This window comes from Octopus bimaculoides, chromosome 12 (genome assembly GCF_001194135.2).
Source record: "Octopus bimaculoides isolate UCB-OBI-ISO-001 chromosome 12, ASM119413v2, whole genome shotgun sequence".
NCBI classification, from domain to species: Eukaryota; Metazoa; Mollusca; class Cephalopoda; order Octopoda; family Octopodidae; genus Octopus; species Octopus bimaculoides.
The window spans coordinates 20,562,501-20,570,882 of NC_068992.1; positions in this window are offsets into that span (position 1 = coordinate 20,562,501).

Sequence of the window (8,382 nt, forward strand, 5' to 3'; positions counted from 1 at the left end):
ACTACTACTACTACTACTACTACTACTACTACTACAACTACTACTACTACTACTACTACTACTACTACTACTACTACTACTACTACTACTACTACTATAATAGTGTTATTTTTATTGCTGTTACTATTCATACTTCCTTCAACTATAGTATCATTTAAATTCGTCTCAGCTTCGGTGTCACAGTCAATATTGTACATATTAGATGTGTTACTACTGTTGTTTTTAATTCCTATATCTCCATTAATATTTATTCTCATTGTAGGGGTTTAAACTAGTGTTGACAATACTAATATTATTAACTCCTCTTGCTCAATTCATACTCCTTCTATTTAACCTGGCTATGGTGGTACCTATATATGGGAAGACAGAATACGACATTCTAACAGTCTTACGGAAAAAAAATATTCTATTATATCTATGGGGAGGATATAGGTTTTTATCGAGAATTGCTATAAATTTCTTATATATGTTGGTGGATATGGCACAGTTGAAGGGAACATTATACCAGACCAAATCCCTATTTTCAGTAATATGAGGATGGAATCTACCTAAACTTTCACCGCCTTCCAAACTTACGACTTGATTATTAGGTATGGCTTCAGTATCTTTCTTATCATGAGACGGTGAATAATCCGCTCAATCGCTTCTCTACAATTATTATATAAACTATTATTCCTGCTGGTTATAGCATCCACTTCCCTATTGTTACTTATCTCATTATCTAAATTGATGGGTTTGTTGGATGCTTTCATAGTAGGTCTGTTTTCCCGACAGTGTAGACTTGTATTCTCCCTCTCACTTAAAATCTCATAATTTATACTATTAGTAGGTGTTATACTTTCTGAACTAAGAAAAGCAATTCCATGGTTGTATCCTGCCTTAGACAAAGCAAAGCTATAATGCTGGGAATGAATATTAAATGTCTTTATTGCTGATAATTTGGTAATTTTTCTAGAAATACTTTTGACTACTGATATTAATATAATTAGGGAGAGTGATTTGAACATTTGTTCACACACCTCGTAACTTCACCTGGTGTCCTATAGGGGTGATACAATCCTCAGTTAATGTCTAATGTAGTATCTAAGAAGTTTTCCACCTTTGTGCCATATTCAAACGAGACTCCTAAGTTGAAGTTTTAAAAAAATTTCAAATTCGTTTCCTCATTCTTTCTATGACCAACTTATAAATAAATAATAATCTCTTTACAAACCTCCCTGCAATTCAGGGATTTCTCAATTTCTTTTGAATATATAACTGGACTCACCAACTAGATTAGTAATCTTCCTTTTTAATGTTTATTATTGATATATACAGACGTTTTATCTATTTTGGTTATGATATCATCATTTACATTCTCAAATCTTATTTCTATACAACACAACAATATTGTTTATAATAAATCACCCATAGTGCCCCTAAATTGCATGACATATATACGTACATACATATGTTGTACTCACATACACCTACGTTTCTGCGTGTGGCTACTAAAGTATTACGACGGCTACTTGATATTACTAATGTTCTCGTGTAAATAAAACCGGTGAAAGTTTATTATGTTAATGTTCTGATTCTGTGATCAAATGTATACTGGAAACTTTGAGTTGTAACATACTTTGAATCTGAGCTCGATGCCAAAATATTTGCGCTCTATATTTTGAATCTTGTACACTTTCTCATGTTTTGTGTTTAATTTCCATATATATATACGTAAGTGCGTGCGTCCGTGTGTGTGTGTGTGTGTGTATGTGTTTGGGTGTTTGTAAATCTTATTGTGTGAAACACTTGTTTCTTTAGCTATTTTTCGTATCTAATTATGTTTGCTTTATTTACAGATGCACAGCCACAAAGCCAAAAAAATAGGGATTCATACATTTATGATTTCTTTAAAAGGCCTGGCTGAAGCAAAACTTCATTCTAATCTTCCGAGTTAATTGCAAACATTATAAATGCTCTTGAAATTACTTCAACAAGAACCGAAGTATCATGATTAGACGTGATTTTAATGCACACATAAAACAATGATATCATGAAACATACCTATAATACATAATCTGACGCATTGATAATTTCAAGAATACTATTGTTTTATTTATCTTATTCCCCAGCTTAAATTAATTCCTCTAATTACATAGTGTATTATAACGTATTTCGGAAGCTAGCAGGGATTTAAATTGATAATAATGGAGTTTTCCGCTATTTAGAAATTCTTTGTTGATATTTGGATATCATATAATATTTTAAATCATTTATTTGGTCCCTGCTTATGTGATTTTATCTTTCTTCCACGCGTATTGTTTACATTTTATTTTCCTGTATCTGTTTCACATTTATTTTATAAGAGAAACAATTGCAATTTTATCCAACAGCGATGTTATTAAAATTATAAATCATTCTTTCGCAATTATATGCCTGCTGCTGTTTATTTCCGCTGACTTTCAAATATGTACTTCGTTATTCCCAAGTCGAATGTAGACGAATTTGCTCCGGATCCGAATATTAAGAGAAAATTGAATTTATCCTAAACTTATATTAACATGTGTATGGTGTTCAAGAATAAGTATATTCTGATATTTACACATACATGTATACACATATTTACAGACGTCCGTTCAGTTACACGCACAAATTCACTTTTTCTCACTAAACAGCCACACACATTAACAAATATACATACATATACAAATGAAGTTGCTATTTAAATTCATACGTATTACCAATTCTAAGTTACCTCTTCCTTCGCGTTAAATTATCTTAAATTACAGTGTAAATGATCTTAGGTATAATCACTTTCTAATCATATTGGTGAGTTCCGATCTTTTGATTTAATGCATCCAGTGAATTGGAGAGATATTCATATTGCATTTATTTGAATATTTGACTCTCGTTTGGGCTCAGTTTCTCATTTAATACTTTGATATCGTAACGATTCGGCAAATGAGTCATTAGAATGCGTATCGCTTTTTAAAAATGATTACTGGCTCCCATTTGTCTGACTAAAACCGTCACGTATTTGCTCTAATATAGTTGCATCAACGCAGTTCAATGACCGAAACAAGTAAAAACTAAGAAAAAGAATTATAATAAGAATTGTAGAAAGTCCAACTTGCACCGTTGCATTTCCTTTTGATGTCTCGGATGCAGTCATATTAATTTTAACGTGACGGTTTTGAAGACTTTTTTAGATAGTTTCTTTATCTCCACTTCGTCAAACAACAAGCATATTTCCATGTTATTTTTTAACTACAGTTCAATACCGACTACACAAATCTATGATCAAAAGCGTTAAATTCTTCTAATTCATATCGTTTTGGATAACTCATTGATTAAAGTGAATATGTGCTTGACAGTTGGATGAGGTTTCTAGGAAATTCAGTTTGTCAATATGTATCAATTTATTTCAAATTACTGTAGATTTGCCTCATATATCATAGCATGATTGTGATGATGGACAATACGGTATTTTATCTCCAATGTTTTCCAAGTATAGAATTCAGATTTGAATCGGCTATCGACATACGATTTCAGACAACGTCTGCAGTTATATCTAACAATAATTGGATTCAATTATTTGTAAGTAAATACACATGCATTATAATTTTCGCTTGATAACGCAATGACAATGGAACTGTTTTTGTGTGTGCTGTGACATATTACTTAATATTTTACTTAATCATTTCTATATGTGATTCCCTATTTTTAATAATACTCAAATTTTTAATGCATACTTTAAATAATACTCAATAGTTTTATTCAAATAAAGCTTCATTTATATAAGACTTGCTTTGAGATTTTACACTGCCTACGCCCAGTAAATTTGTTGGCATTTCAAAATAATTTCTCACTGAATCTGTCAATGTTTTCCTCACCCTCCCTCAAATCTCCGTTTCTCTCACTCTTCTTCTGAACAAACACGAGAAAAATTTTAGTAACCACTCAAGTAATAACAAGTCTACAAATATGAAACGCATTATTGTATAGGTACACAAACACACTCACACACACAAACGCACACACAACGCGCGCGCACACACAATTTTATCTATATTGTACGTACGTATGCAAGATATGCTTGCGTATCTGTTATATACGTGAATTGGTGACCTTGTCTGCGGGACATGGTGACCTCATATCAAAATAAATAGCGCACGCCCTTGCGGGTGGGGCCGTGTTAGAATTTTCTTCATGTTCAGTAGCCCATCCCGCTGAAAACATCCTTGAAATAGTGTACTTTAAGGATGTTGAACGAAACACCTATGTTTCCAGAGGGGAATTATTCAAATCCAAAAGAATACTCCTCACCACTTGGTTTTGATGCTCCTCCACTACGCCTGCTCCGGTCAGATATACATATTGTCAGCCACCAAGGGACATGCTCAACTGGTTAAGGTGAAACAACTGACAAGCAAATCTGTGGTATTGAGCAGAATATTTGCTATAGCCCATCCTTTATACCAAGCAAAATAATGTACATGATAACTCTTCCAATCAGTTAAGATGAGAAGCCATGAAAGCCATTGCCTTGTACTGCATAAAGGCTTCTTCTTCTTCTTCTTCTTCTTCTTCTTATTATTATTATTATTAGTAGTAGTAGTAGTAGTAGTAGTAGTAGTAGTAGTAGTAGCAGTATCAGTAGCAGTAGCAGCAGCAGTAGTAGTAGTAGTAGTAGTAGTAGTAGTAGTAGTAGTAGTAGTAGTAGTTGTAGTAGTAGTAGTAGTAGTATCTAAATAAGACTAGCATTTCCTTTTCTGTAGTTACATATAAATATACCTATATTATTATTATTATTATATATATTCCACTTTTAGCTAGATATCATAAAGAAGACATGCAGCGTTACCTACGTGATTTGAAATAGTTTTGCTGATATAAGCTCCACGTGAATTTACTTGTCCGTTATCAATTTCCTAGCTAGAAAACAAGATTATTGCTGACAAAACATAACTATCATTTGTCTAAGATCACTTCAATTTTAAATTAAATGAAGTCAAATTGAAGTCGATGACAAAGATACCAGATGGAGTGTTAATTATTCAGGACTTACTTGAGATGGTTGTGATAAGAACTATAATTATAACTAATTGAACCTACATGATGTTGATGCAACATATACTAGTTAATTATCAACGCTGTAGAGAAATGCAGCTTACTACATTTAGCGCTATGTAAGATATTCAATGATTGCAGTTCTATCCTAATTATTGCACCGATCAATAGTTAAGGAGACACACCTTTTCTTATTTATTTCTTACCATGAATTTCCACTATTTAAGGGGCAATATGTGAGATATACAGCATCACATCTCGCGATTATTTGAAACACGCTCCTGGTGTGATTTAAGCATTCGTCGATTTTCATAAGTTAGGCATCCATTGAAATATTTTATTCTCCTGATATTTGAATGACAGCAAAGTGATCACTAGATATTGCTATACATTTAACAATAAGAAATTACTTTACCTATAACAAATACGTATTGCTTCAATATAAGACTCGGTGTGGCGTTAGTCAGAAACATTATGGATGCTTAGTTTCGGTTTGTTGGAATGTAATATCATCTTCAGAATGCAGAACTTCGAAAGAGAACACATATAAATAGATAAATAGATATATAAAGAGACAGATACACAGACAGACACACAAACATACACACAGACAGACACACAGACATACACACAGGCAGACACACATACAGACACGCAGACAGACACACAGACAGAAACACAGAAGGAGAGCGAGACAGATATAAAGATACATACATACATATATACATACATAGGTAGGTAGTCATATACATACATACATACGTAGATAAATAGATAGATAGATAGATAGATAGATAGATAGATAGATAGATAGATAGATAGATAGATAGATTTTTATATTTCGGAATCGTCCTTTTCCCCAAATATATAAACATTCTTCACTCCAGATCTAATATTGTTCTTACATTATATTCTTGCTTGTAAATTTTTCGTCACACATCCTGTGACCTCTTCAGCAACTCTCTATCCCGCGTCTCCTGTTCTTTTTAGTTCATTCTGTCTACAATTTTCAATCAGGAATGTTGCAAAACAAGCCTAACAGCCTGTACATATATCACATAAATTCCATAGCATAATCGTTAATTTCAAAGTGAGATTTGCCCATTTTTAATCAAAATCTTGATGGAAAATCCGATTTCAATAGCGCTTATCGGCTATCATTCCACAAATCACGTACGAACAGCCGCTGTGTTCGTCCAATCGGCATCAGAGCATTAATTGCATTAAGCGTTCTAAGCAATTTCATGAAATAACATATGTGATTGGATTAAAAATCAATATCATTCTAGAATGAACTGTATTCGCACACGTTGCACCCACGTATGTCATTCTGTGTTAATAAATAAGCTGACACAAAGGAGTAAGAAGACAAGGCAATTATTTTGAATAAGTAAAAATGTAACAAAATATTAACCTTAACGAATAAATAACACTAATTGGAGATTAATCAACTCTCTGAATATTTTCTCACAACAAAGTTCAATTGACAGTAAAAACGACAAATTGATCTGTAATTCAATGTGGAAATTTAGGTGACAAATATCTAAAACGTTAGCTAAGTTTCTTGTATAAAACAAAAAACAAATGAGCGGTATTTTTCGACTTTTGTATGACTCACTTGATTTGACACGTACATGCTCAATGTTTATTCTTTAATTCCATTTCATGAAAAAGGAATAATAGTATCAACATTTCAAATTATGACTTATTTTGTATCACTGAGCACTAGAGAACGATATTTTGGCCAATTCTACTTATTACCTTAACGAATTTTACAAATCAAATTCGTCGGTTCACATCCAAATTTGTCGGTTAGTTAGTTATGGTAGCTTATTCATTCACAAGGTTTGCTACTTCATCGGTCAACATCACGTATTGCCGAACCCTATATCCCACAAGATGTTTTCCGGTTACGTGGACTTAAATAACTTTATTTATAAAGAATTTTAGCTACTTCCAAATTAGAATAAGATAATTTTGATACTAACAAACTTTTATTCCAAAGGAAGCCCGGATTTGGCTGTCTTTCATTTTCAGAGATATCCTAGAGACCGTTTCGATTTGCACATTTTTTCATTTATTTCGCATTTAAGTGTGATATTTCTTACCCTCTCCTACCTGCCAGTCCACTGGTGTTTGCATCGATCGTTTACATTTTATCAAATTGCATTTTTTTGTCGATAGAATATTGATTTCCTCGAAATACGTTTTGTCCATATGTGCTTATAGATGTGAATGCTCATTCACAACTGTCCGCATCGACGTGCTATTTGTTGCTTACAATATCATAGCAAATAATTGTGTGCTATACGGTTATGGGATATTTTATGTTGAAATATCACATTTAGCGCTTTGAAACAGCAACGAAATAAATTTAATTGATTTTTTTAAAGATTCATTCACTTACAGATTTTCGATAGGATGCCTTGAAAAAGTAAGAGTCACATTCGCAGAAAAAACAAAAAATACTTCCGTTTTGCGTTCCTTCTGGGCAGCGAGACAGAACACCATGTGCTCCGGCGTGCTCACAATGGTGGTTCGACTGCAGTCGCCAGAGCATCACAGATAGAGGCATTGACAGAAACGGAATTACAGTATGTTACACTCCTGTCCAATTACGATCTTACACAATCCAGTGGATGGCGGGCGCATGCTACTATATATATATATATATATATATATATATATACATAGGCACACACAGAGGTGTATATATGTCAGTCTGTACGCGTGCCTGTATGTGTGTGCACACGTATGTCAATGCAATAAGTGTAATGCAGAAGTCGTTAAATACAATTCCATTGATTACTTTTTTCAGTAATCGAGCTTCACATCCATGGATATATTCGACCAAATATACCCCAGAGCATGTTTGTTATTCGTATCGTCACGCCTCTAAAATATTCCGGTCAGCACTGGTTTTCAGACGGTGAGGAAGTCCCCAAAATGCACAAACACAATGATACAAATACACCTACATATATGCATTTACGCGCGGATCTGCGTGTGTCCTTCTATCTGCTGCTGTCAGATATTTGGGTCAGTATAAAGAGGACGGAGAAACTGGCCAAGCAACATTAAGACAACTCAAGTGGCTCTCACTAATTCTTCTTCTTTAGCTTAGCCACATCTTTGTGTGTGATTTTTTCTTTTTCTCCTTCTTTTTTCTTCTTTCTTTTTTTCTTTTTCCTGCGAGATTGATTGCTTATTTGTTTTCAGCAGAGATCTCCTAAAATGACTGTTGATTATTACAAAATACTTAGTATAAACAATACCACTGATGCTATATATATATATATATATATATATATATATATATATATATATATATAT